The sequence below is a fragment of the Echinops telfairi genome, unplaced genomic scaffold (genome assembly GCF_000313985.2).
Source record: "Echinops telfairi isolate 266 unplaced genomic scaffold, ASM31398v2 ScPeMD7_4225;HRSCAF=4972, whole genome shotgun sequence".
NCBI lineage: Eukaryota > Metazoa > Chordata > Mammalia > Afrosoricida > Tenrecidae > Echinops > Echinops telfairi.
In genome coordinates, this window is record NW_022108124.1 from 16,124,077 (window position 1) to 16,145,485 (window position 21,409).

At 52.2% G+C, this 21,409-nt stretch overlaps 1 protein-coding gene across 4 annotated transcripts in view; it reads left to right on the forward strand.

Moving 5' to 3' along the window:
- TRAK1 (trafficking kinesin protein 1) overlaps positions 1 to 21,409 on the forward strand; it is a 153,500-nt gene that overhangs the window by 16,174 nt on the left and 115,917 nt on the right. The window contains exon 1 of one of the 4 annotated variants that reach the window (XM_045295060.1): positions 16,590 to 16,610. The exons of the other annotated variants lie outside the window; for them this stretch is intronic. The gene's annotated coding sequence lies outside the window, so the exon portion shown is untranslated. Of the gene's footprint in view, positions 1 to 16,589; positions 16,611 to 21,409 lie in introns of those variants that run through there. 4 annotated transcript variants of the gene reach the window in all.

Sequence of the window (21,409 nt, forward strand, 5' to 3'; positions counted from 1 at the left end):
TGATCACAGTCATGGGGAGCAGGGATGTGACGGTCATAGTCATGGGGAGCAGGGATGCGATGATCACAGTCATGGGGAGCAGGGATGCGGCGGTCGCAGTCATGGGGAGCAGGGATGCGGTGGTCGCAGTCATGGGGAGCAGGGATGCGGTGGTCGCAGTCATGGGGAGCAGGGATGCGATGGTCGCAGTCATGGGGAGCAGGGATGCATGGTCGCAGTCATGGGGAACAGGGATGCGACGGTCGCAGTCATGGGGAGCAGGGATGTGATGGCTGTGCTCATGGGGAGGATGCCTGCAGTGGGGACTTTTGTTTTGACTCACTCACTCACCTCTCAAAACTCACCGTGATCAAGGGGCTTCCGACTCAGTGACCCCATGGCGACGCCCTACTGCTACAGCACTACTGCTCCTGTGGGCTTCTGAGCTGTGAACCTTTATGGGTGCCAGCAGAAAGCCTCGTCTTCCTTCCTGGGGGGTTCGAACTGCTGACGTCCCGTGAGCAGCCCAACGAGTCATCCACGCCACCACCAGGGCGCCTGGTCTCAGCACATAGCAACCCTCGCTAGGGTGTCTGAAGCCGTTACTCTTGAAGCTGTGTCTCCCACTGTGCATGAGTGCTAACCATTGTGTACCTAGGGACCTGCTGAACTTCCTATAATTCAACTGGTTGCCGCTTTGGCTTATTTTCCTGTCATCCTTGTCAAGGTAGCTTACACCCCCCTGCTTATCTTGGAGGAATCCCGGGGCGCTTGTTGCTGTGGTCACAGTATAGGGTGAAGGCAGAGGGGTGGCGGCCAACAGGGTCATTCTAAAGGTTTTCTGTTCCTTAGCCCCCTGCTTGCAGACTCTCCCCATCTTGTTTTCCGGAGCCTGGGTCCCAGATGCCCCTCCTCCACAGCCTGGACCCTCGATGGTTCTCCCAACCATCCAAGGTCAGTCCGAACTTACAAACGGCAGGTGACGGTCCTTCCTAGCAAGTATGGTCCAGTGCTTTTCTAGCATGTTGGGATAACTGCTACGGGGAGTTGGGGAGAGAGTGTTGAGCAGGTGGGTGCCCCCAAGAGTGGGAGAGTCCACAGTCAGCCAGCCCCATGAGCTTGGTGGCTTCCTCCCTTCCTTCCCCCACCCTAAGGTCTCAGGAGCCCTGCTGCAGGGCAGAGTGAGGTAGGGCAGCTGCTAGTTTCAACCAAAGTTGCATTTGACCCAGTGGGTGCTTGGGAATGACCTTAGAGCAAGGGAAACACAATTGCTATTGAAGCCAAGAGCCATGTAATTTGAATGGACTTGGAAATGGGGGTGGGGTGGGGGGTAGGGGTGGGGGCATCGGGACTGCAGATTTCAGAGACAGCCAGGTGTGGCACGTGGCTGGCCAAGTGGAGTCCGTGATGGGATGGCCATCGAATCACTGAGGCCCGAACTTGGGTGGGTGGGGACCAGACTTCTAAGGTGGGACGGATGACAGCATTGACGATGGCTGAGCCTGATGGAGCAGGCTGCCCAGAACCTTATCCCACAGGGTGGTGGAGTCCAGGTGAGCCAGGACTTACAGGAGCCTGGACTGCAAGTGACTGGGACAAACAGGATCATCTTGGCGGGAGGAAGGGAGCACTTCCTTAGTTGGTGGACAGAGAGGCTGAGCCTGTGAGCAGCACCTGACCCTCCGACTGCCAGCCTTGCAGGAAGGCTGCCTTCTTACCCCTTGGTAAGAATTTTGTTCTCAGCCCGCACGCACATTGTATTCAGCCTTAGCTTACCCGATGAATGCTCTCAGGACCCCAGACCCTCACAGCAAGCCCTTTGAGGTTTTCATCGTTGCAGGTGTGCGTGCTATTCCTGGATGCTAATTTGAACGCGCTCTCTTTCTTCCAGTTGACATGGGGGTTGGAGGTTGCACGTGGGGGACCCTGTGGCATGGGCTGCTAACTGCCAGGGCAGCAGTTCAAAGCCGACAGCGGCTGCGAGGGAGAAAGACAGGCTCTCTACTCCGGTAAAGGGTTACAGTCTTGGAAACCCACAGGGGCCGTCCTACCCTGTCCTCCAGGGTCACGATGATTGGCATGGACTCGATGGCAGAGAGTTTGGCTTTTGATTCAGTGTTTGCACAGAGACCCTGGGGGGGGGGGGGCCAGTGGCTAGTGCACTTTCCTGCTCACCTGAAGGTTGGAGGTTTGAGCCCACCCAGAGTCTCCTCAGGAAAAGATCTGGCAATCAACTTCACAAGAATGAACACAAAAGCACATCTGTTTTCGCCACAGAGATGCAGACCCATAGTGACCCGAAAGGACCCAGCAGAACAGCACCAGAGAGAGGGCTGCTGCTGTGGTTTGTGCTAGTCTCGGTGGTCTAGAGAAACAAATTCATAGACACTCCTATATGTATAAGAAAGAGCTTTACATACAAGAGTAATTGTAAATTAAGAAAACATCCCAGTCCAGGCCAGATCAAGTCCATCAGCCCGATATTAGCCCATATGTCCAATACCAATCTATAAAGTCCTCTTCAGACTCACAAAACACATGCAATGACGCCGAATGCAGGAAGATCACGGGCCAGTGGGTGGAAAGCCTAGTGGATCCAGTGGCAGTGGAAGCATCTCAGTGCTGGCGTGAGTCTCCACATGGCTTCTTCAGCTCCAGGGCTCTGTAGCTCTATGTGTCTTCTCAACATGAATGTCTCACAGGGAGTGTATCTGTGCACAGCCTCCAGCAAGCTAATTATCTCTGTGGCGCCTCCAAATGAGGTCATCAAGCTGCACCCTGATTGACAGGCTAGACTCCACCCCTTCTGACACCAGATTATGCAACGACCACATTTTTTTAACAGTTTTATTGGCACTTCATGCACATATCATGCAATTCAACCACTCAATCATACTCACAAGCCTTTTAACCACCATCAACTTTATAACATTTCTTCTTCCTCATACGCATTGCTATTCGTGTAACTTTATACAATGTTGGCAAAAATAGACACAACAAAATGTTCTCCCGTTCAACAACTTCAACATGCGTAATTCAGTACCATTGATTGCACTGTTGTTGCTGTACCACGGTGATTGATATCCCTTTCCAAACTATTCCGCCACCATTCACATAAACTCACCCTGCCCCGAAGCAAATACTCTTTCTCCTTCTCCCATGGCAACCATAGATCAAGTTCAGTTTCTTCTTTTCTTAAGTTTTCTTGATATCATATTCACCTATTACACTTATTTTCTATTGTCAAATCGCTTTTAAGAAGAGTTGTATGTACTTCATCACCGTCAGTTCTAATGCTGCCTCCCCCCTCGCACATTCATTGATTGTGTCCCACTTCCCCCAACACCTCCTCCCAACCCCCCAGGCCCTACAGAGTTTCCAAGGCCGTGTGTTATGGAAGTAGGTGGCTAGATCATTCCCCCACGGGCGGCTGGCATGTGAGAGCCACCGGCTGTCTGGTTAGCAGCTGAACATAGCAGCTGAACATTTAAGCACTGCTATTAAAAACGGGGTCCACGTATGGCATCGCCATGAGGAAGAGGCCCCCTGACAACACCCGGCTGTGGTTTCAGTTTTGAACTCGAGGAGATGCCAAACCCAATTCCTACGTGTGGCTGCCCCATATAGGATTTCTTGAGGCTGTAAACCTTTACAGGAGCAGGCAGCCTCATTTTTCTCCCAACGGAGGTCTGGTGGGTTTGAACCGCCAACGTGGCCGCGGTTAGTGGTCTGATACTTATCTGGCTGGGTAGACAGTGCGAGTTCTGAAAAGCCCTGGAAGTTCCTCCTCTAGTGAGCCATAGTCCTGACGAGGTGTGGGTGCGGCTCCATCTAGCGGACAAAGGGAGCAATAGCACTTGGAGTTCAGGGTCCCCTGGAGACCTGGTTTTGCAACTTTCAAGCGGATTGAGAGGAAGGGAAATGAATTGCCCCCAGGGCTCAGCAGGTCTGGTGGGTCTCTTGAGTTGTATAGAACAAAAAGGACCCGCCATCCTTCATTCCATACATCTCGCCTCCACTCCCGTTTGCTGGGATGACTTCCAGAAGCCTTGTTAATGGGGAGACTGCTGTGAAAGCCCCAAGCGGCCACGTCTTTCCTGCTGAGAAGATTTCTGAGGACATTTCATAACCTCAGTGGCCTCTGTGAGTGTCACCGCGGTGTGTCTTAGTCAGGTTCCCTGCGCCGCGACCACCTCTAACACGCAACCCAATCGCGGCCATAACATCGATGTCTTATTCACAGATAGGTAGGTCACCTGGGGCTTGACTGGGCTGGGGTTCTGCTCCACTGGCATCTCATTTGGATTGTCAGACTAATGAGGCAATGGCTCCCTGGTGCCCTTCCCCTGGCCCAGGACTACAGCTGAAGAGGACAAACCGAACCACACAAGTTCACGCACAAAACCCCTCCCGACCCAAACCCGCCTCCATCGAAGTTCTTCTTTATGTCAGTTCTTTCGACCAGAGCAGAACGGCTCCTTAGAGTTTCTGAGACGGTCACTCGTTATGGGAGCAAGCTGCCTCGTCTTTCTCCCGTAGACCATCTGATGGGTTTGAACTGCTGACCTGGAAATTAGCAACTCCAGGACTTTAAGCCCGTGGTGCCATCACAGCCCCTTCTGATTGGACAGGGAGGAAGTTACGCCCACTCACAGTCCATTGGCCCGTACAAGTCACGTGGCCCGCGTCGAAGCCTCGGAGGTGGGGGAAGGGTATTTAATCTGCTGAGAATCATGAGGATGAAGCTGAGGAGGGAGGGAGGAATCGTGAGCTAAATAAGCAGCCAAGCTTTTAGAAAGTTCATAGGTCCCAGGAGTCGTCCCTGGGTGGTGCACATGGTTAATTGCTCACCCATTCACTAAAGGTTGGCAGCTCAAATCTACCTAGAGGCATCTTGGGAGAAAGGCCTGGCACTTTGTTCCCAGAGATCACAGAGTGGAACCGAGCCTAAGGAGCAGGCCCCACCCTAAAACGCAGGGCCTGGTCACGAGCCAGAGTCCGCTCGGCGGTCCCTAGTTTGGGTTTGGTTTTGGGGGTAGGTAGCATGACAGGCACTGAACGATGCCCAGGTGACCTTTGAGAGAGGCCACCTGGTGCCCATAACCTCTAGCCCTTTGCTGATTCTCTTAGCCCTGCAGGGCTGGGTACCTTGGGGGTGGACCCAGATGGGGAAGGCTGTGGGCTCTTAGGGCCTAGTCCGAGTGGGCACAGTTTTCTGCCATGAACCAGAGAGGAAATCATTTAGGCACATGGGCTGCTGCCATAGGGTCTCCATCGCCACTCCCCAGTTCTGCTACTGTCGTGCGAAAGCCACTGCTTTGGATGGAATGGTGTCCTCCCCGAATTGGCGTTGTGATCCCTGACCTCTGTGCTTGTGGCTCAGCTCGGATTCTGTGGGAATGGCTTGTCTGTGTGGTGCTAATGAGGCAGGAGTCGTGGTAGAGAGCCAGTCTCTCAGCAAACATCAGCAGAGCAGCTGGATCCATGAGAGAGAGAGAGATTGATGCCAAGTCACACGGAGATCTCCCAGGGGCAGGGAAACAGAAGCTGGGAAGACAGACTAGGGCTCTGCCTCCGTTCAGAGAATTTGGACGGCCAGTCTCCTCAACTGTGAGAAACCGATTTCTGTCGGCTGGAGCCCTTCGCCTGTGAGATGTCTGTTGTAAGGAACACTAGTAGCTCAGACCACCCTCGTAGACAATATATAATGGAGTGGGTGTGCCTGGGCTTGAATTCTTTAAGAAAGAAGCAGAGCCCTGGCTCGTCCATTCGATTGTAGACTCCTGGCCTCAAGTTTCAAGAATGGATCTAACAGGACACCACTTTAACAGGTGGGGGAGAGAGGGCGGCGAGAGTGAGAGGGGGGGGGGGTGAGGACACCTTTTTAGCTGAAAGTCAAATGCAATTCAAAGGCATTTTGGTGAGTCCATTAATGCCCTGTGTCCCCAGCGTGGCTAACTGTCAGCCGTTGTTTCGCATCTTGACTTCTCTAGGCAGGCGTATTGCCTTCGATCTCATTTTAGTTAACCCGGTGTCAGTTGAGATGTATCTAAAAGTCATAAAAGGAAGCTCCATCAGCCTCCCAACAAGTTGACGTGGAAGGTTGTGTTAGGCGCGTAGACTAGAGAAACAAAATCTTAGACACTCATCTGTATAAGAAAAGAGCTTTATATTAAAGAGCAATTATATATTGAGAAAACATCCCAGGCCTGTTCAGATCAAGTCCGCAAGTCCGATATTAGCCCATATGTCGATGCTAGTCCATAAATTCCTGTTCAGACTCACATAGCACATGCCATGATGCCGGATGCAGAAAGATCACAGGCCGGTTGGTGGAAAGTCTTGTGGATCCAATGGCGGTGTAAGCATCTCAGCGCTGGCGTGGGTCTGCACCTGGCACCTCCAGCTCTCTTTAAGTGTTTCGACAGCAGGAAAGGGAAGGCAGAGGGAGTGTGCACATCCGGCCTTCAGTGACCTATTTATCTCCCTCACGCCTCCGGATGAGGTCATCAAGCTGTGACTTGATTGACGGCTAAACTCCACCCCTTCACACTGAATACCCCCAAGGTGACACCAGGTTATGTAGCTACCACAGAGGTGATCTACCCTTTGTGGTGAAATTCCCTTCCTTGTGAGCGGGAATTCTCAAAGCCTGGAGTTTGGGGGTGTGCTTGATTTTGTGGTGGTAGTAGTAGGTGGGCCCAGCACACACCCCTGTCATGTCCATTCTTCAGCTAATCGCTTCATTGAGACACAGCTCGCATCCTATACCGTCACCCAGCTCTTGTGGATTAACGCGGATTACACAATGGCTTTTAGTGCCACCATCAAATGCTAAAGCGTTTTCATGGCTCCCCACCCACCACCACCCGTCAGTCCACATCCCCCTCCCCACCCTCAACGTGACGGCGGTTTTAGCAAACTTTGCAAAATTCATCTCTTGGGCTCTGCTGCCTTTATTGATCTTGACCCTACCACTCCCAGCCTTGGAGAGCCGAGGGAAGCTTCCCTGTAAGTAGCCATCCACAGGGCCCCAAACTGCACTGCTGCTGCCTCACCCAGCTCACGGCTTCGAATACATCTTCTTCGGGTTTAGCGTTGCGTGTCTTGTTATGTGCTTGTCTCTGTCGCTAGGGACCCTTGGTCATGTTCTGCGCATCTTTGTTTCTTCTCCTGCTGGTTGGAATAACAAGGAACTGTTTCATCGCCACCCTCTGTCTGCTGTTTGGGCTCCGTTCATTCTGAAGCCCTAATCGTGTTAGTGGTGTTGTTGCTAATATTTCTGGACGAGCTTCAATGTCCGGATGACTTCATGGGGTGGTTTTTAAAAAGGAACCATTGTTCATTTATAAACAGAATTTCCTGTCCAGGAATAATTCAGTTTAGCAACCAGACAGTTGAGTGTGTGTGTGTGTGTGTGTGTGTGTGTGTGACATGAGGTATTGTGCTATTGTGCACTCTTGACAATTTTTGTTCTGTTAATAAGCTGCCCTGATTTAGCCCCTAACTCTTCATCCCAGAGTTTGCCCCTGATGCTGACTTCTATTGTCTTGGGGAGGAGAAGACAGGTAGTAAGATGGGAGTCCTGAAATGCTGGCAGCTGCCCAGAGAGCGGCCTTCAAGGTCCTGGCTCTAACCATGGGAACACAGAAAGCAGGTATTGAAAGGTAGTAGTTTGAACCCAAGACCCTGGATCTGAAGCCCCCAGAGCGGAACAACAAAAGCCGCGTGCTGGAGGAGAGATTGATGAGATGAAAGAAGTATGTGCGCATTATCTTCATTTTTGCTGTGGACATCTGGGAAAGAATAGCTTTGCTGTGTAGTCATTTAAAGGTAACACTAGGTCCATCAGCGAGGACTAGGTTTGGCTGCAGGGACCAGTGGCTTCGCCAGTTAGGATTTATTTTTCTCTCACATCAGAAAGCTTCGAGGAAGGACCTGCAGTGGACATAGTCCTATGTTCCTGGGGTCCAGGCTACTCCTGTTCTTCATTCCACTATTCCAGGACTCTCTTTCTCTCTTTTTCAACAGTTTTATTGGCATATAGTTTACAAATCATACAATCCAGTAGTCTATATTAAGAAGAGTTGTACAATCATCACTCCAAATCAGTTTTAGGGCTTTCCCTTCTTGTACTCATGGTTATTAGCCAACTGTTGTTTCTAACCATAAGATCGCCCAAGAAGGCTGCTGCAGCTCCAGCCATTTGCTCCAAGACCCAGGTTATCCTAAGTTCCCCTTCAGGGAATCCTAGGTGGTGACTGCTCACATCTCATTGGCTGGAACTTCGGCCACACCTCACTGAAAGGGAGTGAACTGCTTACATCTCATTGGCTGGAACTTAGCCCCATGGCCACACTGAGAGGGAAGGCAGGGATTGCTTATATCTCATTGGCTGAAGTTTGGCCCTAGGGCCACGCCTCCCTGAAAGGAAAGGGACTGCTTTCATTGGCTGAAGCTTGGCCCTAGCGCCACGCCTCCCTGAAAGGAAAGGAAGGGTCTGCTTACATCTCATTGGCCGGAGCTTAGCCCCCTGACCACACCTCCCTGAAAGGGAAGGAGAGAAATGCCCTTTTTTCTACAAGGCCCTGGACTTCGATCCTAAGGAAAACGAGGATGCGTGGAGAATGGGGGGCAACTAGCGGCCTGTGCCACGCCTCCTTGACCAGAGTTCAAGTGAGGTGAGCCCCCACACGTAGTGCCCTCTTACCTTTGGCACCATGACCCACCCACGTACGAATGTGATCACGTTTGCGCACGGCGCCGGAGGATGGGTCCGTGGAGGCTCACACGGCTGGCTGCAACTGGGGCTCCTCCCCGGAGCCCACCCATCGCTCGTGCTCTGCGTGCCCGGCCCATGACAGGAGTTCTGTGTAAGCCGTTCGATGGCGTGCATATGCTACAAAGTGCGCGGCGGCAGCGAGCCGTGCCGTTGTCAAGGGAGCCCCGTGATGGTGCGACGGGAACCCAGAGCCACGGGGCCGTGTGGGCAAAGGAAGACCCGTCACATTGGATGTTGAAGACAGAGCCTTGGAGCAGGTGCGGAAGTTCTATGTCAGCGATGGACATGGGACTTCTTGGGTGTGTTTCTTTGGGTCTTCCCAACTTCATTCTTTGTGTAGGAGAGGACGTGCCACGTTTGTGTTGCCTGGTTCCATTCTTGGGTGGTCATTTGTGCTTGAAATACCCGATACATGGAAAAGTATGAATGGAAGGTGTGGTCTGACATAATTTCATGTCAACTTGATAAATAAGTATAGGGGTGGCGTCTAGCCTGTCAATCAAGTCACAGTCCGGTGATGCTTCCTTGTGGGCGTGGCCTTCTCATGAGGATTCTGGGAACTTCCTCTCTTTCTCCCTGAAGGTGGGCAACACTCGCTCTCCCTGCTTCACTTTCCTGTTGAGGAGACACACTCAGAGAGCTGGAGGAGCCACGTGGAGAGCCATGCCCACGCTGAGATGTTTCCACTGCCATTGGGTCCACAAGGCTTTTCACCCACCAGCCTGTGAGCTTCCTGCATTCGGCATTATTGCATGTGCTGTATGAATCTTAAGAGGAATAGGTGGACTAGTATCAGAAATATGGACTAATATCAGACTTAAGGACTTGATCTGGGCTGGGATGTTTTCTCAATGCACAATGGCTCTTTGATATAAGATTTATGAGTGTTTCTGGATTTGTTTCTCTGGTCTACCCGGCAGGACAGGAAAGTTCTTAGGTGAGTGTGCTTTGTTTTAAATCAAGATTCCTTTGGCTAGAAAGGCACAGAAGGCCTGGGCTGCATCCAGGGAGCATTCACAGCAGCGTGTTGGAGAGAAGGGAGGCTGAGAGTAGGAGGGAAATGGAGGGGAAGGAGAGGCACAAGGAAAATAGTCAAATCAGCGAGGCCAAGACCTCTGTGCTGGAGGCTGCATGGGTGGTGGTTGGGACTGTGGTCTCTGGGTTAAAAACAGGGCTCAGAAGTTAACTGCCATGTGGGGTCGGTCCAGTCCAGCCTCTTGTGCCTTCATCCTCGAGTAGGTATACACTTGGGGATCTGAGCCTCCTCCAGTCCCCACTCTGAGGCTGTGGGGAAGACTCACTGAGTCAATGGCTGCGGGTTCATGGAGCTGGTGGCACACCAGACATGCACGTTGATAGTACCCGCGTTTGAAAATGAAAAAACACAGCCGGGTTCTTGCCTGGTTCCGCCCAATCCGATAAAACCCAGGTGTTCCGAAGGAAACCAGTTGAGGAAAACACTGCGGGGGTCTTTCTTACAGCTCGTGTTGTGCGCTTGTGAGGAAGGGTAGGAATAATAAAGAAGTCATGAATAAAGGTTAAGGCTGCAAAAAAGGAAACTTTATACAGATCTTCTTGCTGCAGATAAGAAGGATCTATTTGTTCCAGAAAAACTCGCTCAATTTACAAAACTTGGCACCCCCAAATAGTACAAAGTGTGCGACTTTGTAACCAGAACACGAGCGTCAAGAGATAACACCCACAGTCCAGCTAGGCAGCTCCGCCCCTGGTTATTAAACTCTCCCCGAACAAAAGCGGAAAGTGGGCGTGAGGCCTATGGGGAAGTGGGGCTTGGGCCACTGGGGCTGCTACGAAGACAGGCACCCGAGGGAGTGCCCTTCCACAGGCCAAGAACTTGGCAAAGCTGCAGTGTACCCCTCTGGGGACAGCGCCTTGGACTATTTTAAGTTTCATTAAAACAGGGCCAAAGGACTCCTTCCAGGGCGGTAGAAGGGCTGAAGAGCTTTTATCTTTTCCTGCCCACAGCTGGAATTACTCTCACCATTCAGATTCCTCCTAGAGCAAAACAGTGGGGAACCCACCTCCTCCTCATCCTGACAGAGCTTCCCTATCTGCCAACGGCCTGCGAGCTCATTATGGACAGTCGTGTTGCAGCAGAACAAGGCTGTTTGTAGACAAAGACTAAGCGTGACTAAGGACTCAAGGAGTCCTGGTGGCACAGTGGTTGAAACACTCCGCTGCCAACAGAAAGGTCAGCAGTTCGAATCCACCAGTCCCCCCCATGTTAGACTGGGTTGACTAGAGAAACAAGTCCAAGGACACTCATGTGTAAAGAGGGTGCTTTCTATCAAAGTGCAATTGTACATTGAGAAAACATCCCAGTCCAGTCCAGATCAAGTCCATAAGTCCAACATTAAACCATGTGTCTGATACTAGTCCATTAATTCTTCTTCAGGATCCAGTGGCGGGGAAGCATCTCAGGGCTGGTGTGGGTCTCCATGTGGGCTCCTCCAGCTCTCTGAGGGTGTCTCGCTCCTCAACAGGAAGGTGAAGCAGAGAGAGAATGTGGCCCACCTTCAGGGAGAAAGAAAGGAAGTTCCCAGAAATTTCATTGAAAGGCCATGCCCACAAAGAGGCATCATCATGATGTGACCTGATTGACAGGCTAGACTCCACCCCTATGCTTATCAAGTTGACATGAAATTGCTTCACTACCACACCCTCCAACTGCGAAGGATGTGCTTATCTGCTTCTGTAAAGATTAGGAGTGTACCCATTGCCATCCCGTCAATCCCAACTTAATAGTAAACCTATAGGATGGAGAACGACTGCCCCATAGGGTTCCCAAGACTGCAAATCTTCACCCAAGCACAGTTTTCTTCCATGGGTTCGAACTGCCTACCTTTCAGTTAGCAGCTGAGCAACTAACTACTGCTCTACCAGAACCCCGCTGTAAAGATGGCAGCCTTGGAAACCCAACAGGGCAGCCCCGCCCCATCCTCCAGGGTCCCTGTGGGTCAGAGTAGGCTCAGGCGTGGTCTTCGGTGTTGGTTTAGGATTACAAGACAAATGCAAGCTGGCAGAAATAACTTGCAACATATTCGACAGACGAAAGTTTCGTGTCCAACCACTGTGTGTATCATGAGTTGAACACCTCTCACAAAAAGGCGCACATCTGAGTCACCTGGCAAGAATCTGCCAGATGGTCCATGTATGTATGAGAAGGTGGTGGTGCTGGTGGTGGTAGGGACTGTAGAGTTGGTTCCCATCCTATGGTTCTGTGCCACCCTTATAATTGTTAGGTTTGAGCCCATTGTTGCAGCCACCGTGTTGATCCGTCTTATCAAGGGGCTTACTCCCTTTTGATCACCTTCTATTTTACCAAGTACGATGTCCTGTTCAGGGACTGGTCTCTCCTGATAACATTTCCAAAGTCTTCAAGACCAAGTCTAGCCATCCTTGCTTTGAAGGAGCATCCCGGATGGACTTTCTTCCACACGTCCGTTTGTTCTGTTGGCAGTCTGCGGTACTTTCCGGATTCTTCACGAGCACCACCATTCAAACTCACCGAGTCGTCCTCAGGTTTCCTCATTCAGTGTCCAACTTCCATGTGACTAGGAGGCGATGAGCAATGCCCTGGCCTGGGTGACGTCCACGCTCGTCACTCTGAAGAGGTTCTTGTGTGGCAGATCGACCCCAGTGCCCTGTGCCCTTTGATCCCTTCGCCGCTGCTTGCATGAGGGTTCATTGTGGATTCCAGTGAGATGAAATCCACCACAGCCGCATTCTTGTCTGCATCTACCCTCATGTTCCCCATTGGTCCAGCTGTGAGGTGTCGGGTCTTCTTTACTTCGAGTTGTCATCCACACTGAAGGCTGCAACCCTTGATCTCCATCAGCAGGTGCTTCGAGTCCTCGCTCCCAGCAAGCGAGGGTGAGGAGGGGGTGACTACACTCAAGAAGTGAGTACTGATGACACATGATGACTACAGATAACCAAGCACATCCCCCGCTTTTATAGCAAAAGCCAAGCCAAGCCAAACAAAGCCCCCTTTCCTGGTTCAGGATCCATTCTAGGACCACTCAGGACAGGTGTTTGTTTTGTCTCTGCCCTTTGTGAGTGCTGATCCTTGAGAGACCAGGCCTTTGAGGCCCAGGATGTTGATAGAGTAAGGAGACCGGGAGACCTGTGTTACACAGGGTTCTCTAGAGAAACAAAACCAGAATGCTAATACTTATATATATATTTATATATATAGATAGATATATAACCTAAGAAATAAACAGTTAATTAAATTATAAAGCAGTACAAATGGCTCAGTGCAACTCACTCCTGTGAGACAGTTGTGAGCCACTGGCAGTCCTTCAAGTCTTGAGGGCTGCCAGGTAGTCCTCTGTAGAGCAATTCAGGCTATCCGGACACAGGCAGCAAACAGCAAGGCAGGTCACCAACAGTCAGCTAGATGACAGGGTCTGACAGTCCCCAGCTCAAGAGATGTAAATTCCAATGGTGTGGTGAAGCAGGTCTTAAAGGAACCTCAAATTACAGCGACACAGTCCACGGGTTATGTGTCCCACAGGTAGTGTAGCTTGCAAATTGAGGCAAAGAACAAGCAAGGCAGCCGCCCACTGGTCTGATGATCAAAGAGCAAGAGACAAGAAAGGCGAGGCTCGCTGAGCCATTTATCTCTCCACCCTTCAATTAATCCCACATGTGTTTATTGGCCAGGTTGGCACAATAAACTACCTCAAGACCCATGGGCCTTTTTGAAATGGGGAGGAAGGTGTAATTTCGCAGAAAGCCCCTGGTCTCTAGAACTTTCCCAGATGGTCACTGTGGACCCTTATCTCCTTCTTTTGTGCTTGTAGAGGTCTGACCACCCCCACCCCCAACCCCAGCATCAGACATTTACTAAAGGACCTCCCAAGAACCAGATTCGATCCGATTCCATGTTGCAGCTTTGAGTGAGCCCTGCTAGGTAGCCTGCCCCATGGAAGACAGATGAGCAGTGTGGACCATAGACTAAGTGCCTTGGACGAGGACTGAGTGTGTTTGTGTGTGTCTCTTCAAGAGTCTGTGCATGGTGGGCTAACACAATGAGAGGTCGCCTTGAGTGTGCACGGTGGGCTAATGCAATGAGAGGTCGCCTTGAGCCAGGTTCAGCCCGAAGGCTGGTGGTTCGGTGTGTTTTTGGAATAGGAGTCTAGTGGCATCACCCCCTCAGTTTTTCTGTTATTGCAAAGTTCCATCGAGTTGGCGCCAGCCTCGCGTACCACAGGAGGAAACACCGCCAGCCCTGCGCCCTCCTCGCCAAGGTTGGAGCCCAGGGTTGCAGCCACGGTGCCAACCCATCTCACCATGGATCTTCCTCTCTTTCGCTGCACCTCCTGCTTGGTCAAGCATGGTGCAGGTTTTAAAGTTGGGGTATTTCTGAGGCTAACAGAGAGTGGTATTCATCATCACAGCAGAACAACAGAGATAAGCTGGGACAGTCCCCGGCCTACCACCACGACAGAGCTCTGGTCTCTATCTCTTCTCAGCACCCCCCACCCCCACCCCCCTCCTGGTGTCAGCCATCTCCTGATTCTGCGTTTGATTTTTTTTTTTTTGGAAAGCCTTCAACTTTGCTCCCTGTTTATTGCTGCACGCTTTTCACATTCTTTTTCCATCGATGTTTTCATATCGTGTCTCTTGCAACCCCCTCCCCCCACTTTTTTTTAAACTACCCAGCATTATGCTTTTGATGTCTTGGAACTTGATGCACACCCATCTAATTTAATCAAGAAAACTGGCTGGGCCGGTGCTTCTCTCTGAGTGAATCACGCTTTAATGGTTCTTCTCTGGAGCGGCAGCTAGCTTGCTTCCATATTGAGGTTATTACAAACAGCGTTACCGAAACCACCCTGCCAAGTCTCCTTGTTCGCTTGCTGGGAGGAGGTCCCCAGTGGAGTCCTGGCAGGAGAGTCCTGGGGCCGCGCGAGCCGTGCCTGTTCTCGTCCGGTGCGCTGTAAGCAGGCTCATGTCGTTGGCGCTTTCTGTCTTTCTTCCTTTCTTCTTGGTCTTCCTCTCTCAGACTTAATCCCTGCTGTGAGATAACTAGTTTTTTGGGAGTTGGGGGTGCATGGGATTGAGCAGGTTTTTGGCTTTCTAAACACGCTGTCAAACTGCTTTCTGCAAGTGTGCCTCCAGTTTACACCGGCTCCATCTGTCTAAACAGTAGTTCGACTGTGAACGCTTCCATTATAATCGTATTCCCATGGGAGCTTTTGACACTTAAAAAAAAGGCCCGCCGATCATTAATAATCATAGGCTGTAACATTCATGGGTTTTAGAAACATGCCGAAGACATTCGGAAAGCCAAAGTGGTGGTGGCGGTATTCTTTTTCTATTAAGCTCCTAGTGAAGCGGAAGTTGCATGGACAGCAGGGCCCCTGTGTTTGGAGCAGCTCCCAGAGGGTCATCCAAGGCTGGGCTTGTTGCTCCACGTTAACGTGCCCCTTTCAAACACAGTGTCGGCACCGCTCCGGCCTTCGATGGTCCCTTAGACTCGCCCGCCCTGTGATTCCACAGCATCTGTGCAGACACGTCAGGGCCTCACTCTTGTCTCAGAGACGGGGGTTGGGGTTTTGATGTGTTTGGGGTTTTTTGGATCATTTTATTGGGAGGCTCTTACCGCTCTTAGAACAATCCATACATCAACTGTATCCAGCATATTTGTACATAGGTTGCCATCACTCCTTTCTAGAACAGTTACTTTCTATGAGCCCTTGGTATCAGCTCCTCTTCCTCCCCTCCCCCTCGTGACCCCTTGATAGTTTATAAATTATTATTATTATTTTCATATCTTACATTGACCGCTGTCTCCCTTTCCCCATGGTTACTGTTGTTCTCCCCCTGGAGGAGTGTGTGTTGTTATGTGTTGATCATTATGATCGGTTCCCCCTTCCTTCCCTCCCCCCCCAACTCTTCTCCCTACCCTAATTGCTGTTCCCATTCCTGCTCCTGGTTTGCGTGTGTCGTGAGCTCCTGCTCTTATGCACACCCGTGTCCTTGCTCGGTCTAGTTCAAAGAGAGGGGTTTTGACGTGTTGCAGCTTCCGTAGTAGGAGCCTTCCTTCCAAACCCTGTGTCCTGCCCCGTGCCCCACTCCCACTGTTGCACAACAAACGGAGGGAACAGGGCCATGGTCGGTTGGGCAAGATTGCCCTTTGGCCTCCCTCCGGCACCCTAGTTTCTGCACAGGACTGGAGGGCACCTTCCGGGATGTGTCTCCGGTGAGCCGGCCAGTCTGTCGATGCAGGGACCGTGCCGTCCCTGATGCCCACTCGGCGTGGAGCTGAGCCAAGGTGGCTGTGGTGCCTCTCTCTTAGAGAGAGTCATGTCTGGTGGCATTGGCTGCCACGGCCATTCTGGAGATCTCCCCGGTGCTGCTTTCTCTTCCCTTCTCCTGGGCCTTGTCTTTCTGCTTCCAGACCAGATTCCCGGCTTGCCCTTCCCCCCTCAGCCGAGGAAAAGGACAAGAGCAGCTCTGTCCCCACCCACTCCTCCGGAGCTGGCGAGAGGGGGAGGACAGCCGAGGGCCAGGTGGGAGTGAGAGCACGGGACTGTGATGCTGCCGCTGCATGGCCTCGTCTCGGGTCCCTGTGTGTCCTCCATATCCCGTCGGTAAGGGGCAGGGTGGGCGAGGTCTCTGCGGAGAGGGGTCCTTCCCTTGGAGGCAGGCCAACAGGGACAGTGAGGGAGCCGGTGGGAGACGCCATCCCTCGCTCCCCGTTTGGGCTTGTCGCACCCCGGGACTCCTTGCAGGCTTCTGTAGCTACTTTCGTAAAGCACATTTAATGAGTGAAGATCATGGCGCCAGGAGCGAGCTGCCTTTCACACCCTCAAAGGTCGGTGTGCCCCCAAACCTTGGAGGACTTAGTGGAAAGCCAGGGCTTCATCCTCATAGCTTCTGGTTCAGGAGGTCGACAGTAGAGGCTCTTAGAGACCCGAGGACCCCCCTGGGGGACCGTGGGTGCCCACGGGTCCTCCGGAGGTCCCCTGATTCTGCTAAGACGCCCACAGCTTAGTGGGGCATGCCTGCACGTCCCTTGGAAGGGCCGCCTGCCATGGGGGTGGCTTGGTTTGAAATTGGGGTTGTGGGCTGGGAGTGGGATGGGGCTGGCTGCTTCCTCACAGCCTGGGGACCCCTGTGCTAAAAGCTTCCTTCTACGGAAGAGTCAATGAACACAGTGATGGATACAAGTGCTGGGCCTCATGGGCTAATATTTACTGCTTGCGGGGGTGGGGTGGGGGGCGCTCCCTGGGGGGGGACTCCCCGGAGGGGCTCTGGTTACCAGGCTGAGTTCCCCAGAATGACTGAGAGTCTGAGGGTGATGCTGCTACGTCCCGAGGCTGCTTTCTCTGAACTGTGGCCCTGTTGCCGGGTCTCCGTGTGACTCTTGGCAAATCCCTCGGGCTGTCTGCACATGGGGTCTTTTTCTAGTCATGGAGGTGGTGGAGGTAGGAAATGCAAACACTTAGTCGTCTCCAGTGTGAGATTACAGCTTGCTGGGAAGGCAGATAGTTACGATGACCGAGTAACCCCGAAGATGCGGAGGGTCTAGGGCTCCAAGGTGTGTAATCTTGCGATCAGGAAGAATTTTCCAGAGGGAAGTCTGTCAGGCGCCAGTGATGTAGCACCCCGTGTATCTCTGGCTGCCCCAGTTGGGTGGTGAGTCATTAAGCTTGCGTTGCCCACTCTTGTTATCTCAGACGAATGGAATCGTTTCCAAGTTTGTACAGAATGCTTTGAAAGTGGCCCAGTAGGCGAGGGGTCTTGTCTTGTGAAACCTTTGGACCAGGGCTGCAGCATTGCAGATGGAGTCAGGGGCTGTGGTGTCTCCAGGGTTCAGGGGACCACAGGTGATGATAGAGGGTGACTGTCTCCATCCAGAACTTTCCCAAGCACAGATCGGAGTCACTCACCTCATCTGCCCAACTCTCGAAAAATGGAAACCCGGGGAGAAGCAGGCGGGTTAGGGAAAAGCAGACAGGAAATGGAGGGCCTTTTGTCCTAGGGGACAATTTTCCTTTCCTTCCTGTCTTTTTTTAATTGTAGCAAAATATAAAAAAGAACCAGTTGTCCTCGAATCCATTTTGACTCCTGGTGGTTGTGTGTGTGTGTGTGTGTGTATGTGTGTGTGTGTGTGTGTTGTAGAGTTAGGCTCCGCTCAGAAGTACACTCCCTACCCCCATCCCCGCCTTCAAGTCGGTCCTGACTGACAGGGACCCTTTGTACAGGGTACGGGAAGTGGGCAGAACATGAAATTGCTCATCTACACCCGCCTGAGGCGTCCGATTCTGTGACAGTCATTGTATTCAGCATATTGGGCAGACATCACCGCCACCCGTTTTAAGTTCGGGTGAATGAAAGGTGCATTAGCGTGAACGTGTTCATAGCATGCTCCAGAGATCCAGGGCAAAGTGTCCAGATGGGGTCCCCGCTCTGTAAACTGGAGGGACACCTGGTTAATTTGTCCCTCCTGTGTGTGTGTGTGTGTGTGTGTGTGTGTGTGTGTTTTAAAGGGGCTACTTTAGTGTCCAGCATTTAAAGATCAGGGAATCTCAGGCAAACATACCAGTCTCTGGCTGGGATCTGGCAAGCCACTTTGTCTAAGATCATAGGACCGGCTCTTCTGGGAGCAGGGCTAACCCCCACCCCCACCCCCCCCAACCCTCCCAGCCCGTGGGGTGTATAGTCCTTAATCTCAATGCTTTAGGGGCTTGGGGGACACCAGGGAGTTTTTCCTGTCACCTTGGTTCTACAGGTGCCGAAGCTAAGTCCCCAGGGGACGACGATACTGTATGACTTGCCCAGGTGACAAGGGAGAATGGGGGCTCGGGAGGCTGAGCCAGGAATGAAGTCCCGTCCTCCCTACTCCGCAGGCTCCCGACTCTTGGCTCAGCCCAGGGTGCTGGGTGTCACCCAGCAAGGTGGGAGTCTTTCCACTTCCCCCCTTTCCTCTCTGCCCGCTGTGGGCCTGCGCTCATCTCCTGCCTTTCTCCCAAGAGCACCCCAAAACTAGATGAGTCTTGAGGGGGTACTCCATCACCCCGCTTACACACTCAACACCCCACCTCCCGCTGCTCCTTTTGCACAGGTCCCTGGGCTTCTGGGCTCCATGTGGAGGAAAAACCAGGGAACTGCACAGCGATTGGGCCCCGCCTTGGGGCTGCTGCGGCTCAGATCGTTCAAGGAGAGATGGAAACGGTGATTTTTGCGCGAGAACCCTGGGCATTCTGCCTCGGCAGTGCTTGCTGTCTGCGCTTGGCTGTGCTTTTCAAAGGCGCCTGCAGGCTGTGTGAATTGGGGCCTCACCTGTGCTCTAAGGGAAGCCATTGGGTTATCCATGCAAGTCCCCTAGATGAGGGCCATAGCCCCTCTTCCGGAATGAGGACCTTGCCTGAATTGGGGATAATGGGGAACATCCCAGGTGCTCAGGACACCTAGGGCAGGGCCAGGGATGGGAGGAGGTGAAGGGAACTCTTATGTCTGCTCCCAATCTGGTACCTGCCACAGAGGTGGCAGGTCCTGGATCAGTGTTGCTGGGTGACTGGGAACCCCTCACTGTCCCTTCCCACCCCCCACCCCCACCCCCACAACCCCGGGACTTTTTTTCAGGCTGGGAAAAGGCCCAGGTGAGACCCAGAGGGACCTGGATAGACCGTGACGCTAGGTGGCGCCACCTCCCTCATTCGGAAGTCTGGTGCTTGTCCATCCAGACACCTGCCTCCTCCTTCCCTCCCTTGGGGGCAACTCACCCAGCACTTACGGTGTACTTCCTGCCGCCTGGCACAGGGCAAGCGCCCCATCCGTTCTGGAGGGGCTCCCAGTGAGCCACTGGGGAGGGGACTTGTAGCAAACACTTCTAACATTGTGGTGCAGTAATTTCCACACCAGGTGCTGTGGTAGCCCGAGGGGAAGGTCATGGAAGGACAGTGATATTTGAGTGGTATCTTGGAGGCACTCGCTAATAGCCAAGGATGTACTGAGCAGCTAGAACAGCTAGTGTAAACATATCTCTAGAGGGGGGTTTGTGTGTGTGTGTGCGTGTGTGTGCTGAGAGGCTGGTGTGGCTGATCTGAAGGGCACTAGAGACAGTAGCAGGCACTGGGGTTATTAAGAAGGATCGTCCAGATGTGCACTTGACTGTTACCTAAGAGGGTGGTTACCTTATTTCTTTCTCGCCTAAAAGTCCCAGTGGAAGGTGGGGCTGGGTCCTTCTCTCCAGGTGGCTGGAGGGTGGCTCAGGTGGTCCTTTGGGGGTCCGCTCCCCAGCCCCATCGCTGTAATTGCACAGGTGGGAAGGGCCTGACTTAGAAGCTTGCATCGCACCACTGGACTTGTGGACTTGGTGCGTGGAAACCTGCAACACACCGTTTTTAACCTACTGGTTATGTGCACATTCGCATCATGGGGGGGTGGGGGGTGCGGGGGGGTGTCACATCCTTAAAAGGAAGAGGTTATCGCTGGCCCTTTGATGGTTTGACACTCAGGGGTCGGTGACTGCATGTCTTGCAGAGGCCCTGGGTCTATTGGTGGTGGTGGTGGGGTTCGACCAGGAGGTTGATGCCCTTCATTTGGGGACTGGCTGTGGACACACTGTTGCTGGTTTATTAGTCATGGTGCCTGGAGCTGTGGAAGGTGGTGCCCGGGGAGAGAAAAAGGATCCCTGTCCTCCAAGTTGGGCCAGCAGTGCCCCACTCACTCTTGTGGTTCTGCAGACATAGGACATCATCCATCCATCCATTTCTCAGCCGTGCTTCCTGGCTCTGGCTGGGAAGGTCGGCGTGCATAGTAGCATCACCCTAGCACACATGTGTGCAGTCTTCCACCCATGGAGAACGCAATCTTGCAGATTATAGTGGCCATGCAGTCCCTTACACTTCAAGTGCACCGACCTCGAAGATGGGCAGTAGGTGACAGAGGGAAGGACAACTGGGAGCTGGGAGCCAGACAGCTGAGATGTCTTACACTGGGCCTCCCACTTGGCCAGCAAGGTCTCCCCCACCCCTGTGCGCTCGGCCCTCCTCTGTGAGCTGCCAACGGCATCCCTACCCCAGGTTGCCCGGAGGCTCCAAGGGGGCTTTGGAAGTACCCGACTAGGTGTCAGGGGCACCTCAGGGGGCAGCTGCTGAGAGTTTGTTTCTCATTTTTAATTTTTAGAGGCAACCAGCTGTCGTGTTTCACAAACACATGTGCCAAGCAGCGACCAAGCCCACTTAAAAAAAATTTGTTATCTTTTTCTATCCAAGCCCACTTTTAACATATGAAAGACTCAGTGCTGGCTGTTGCTGGCAAAAGTAACTTCTGATAAAAACACCGAAAGCAACAACTTAAAAAAATAATTTTATTGGGAGCTCTTATAGATATATGACAATCCATAATTCAGTTAGATCAAGCACACCATCATTTTCAAAACATTTTCTTTCTTCTTGAACTCTTTGATATCAGCTCCCCTTTGTCCCTTCCCTCCCCCATCCATTATTATAAATTATTATTATTATAACAATTTGTTACATTTCTTCTTTTTTCCTCCTCCTCTTCTTTTTCATTATTATTAAATACTTGTATTGGGGGCACTTACATCTCTCATCATCATCCATCCATCCATCCATCCACCCACCCATCCATCCATCCACCCAC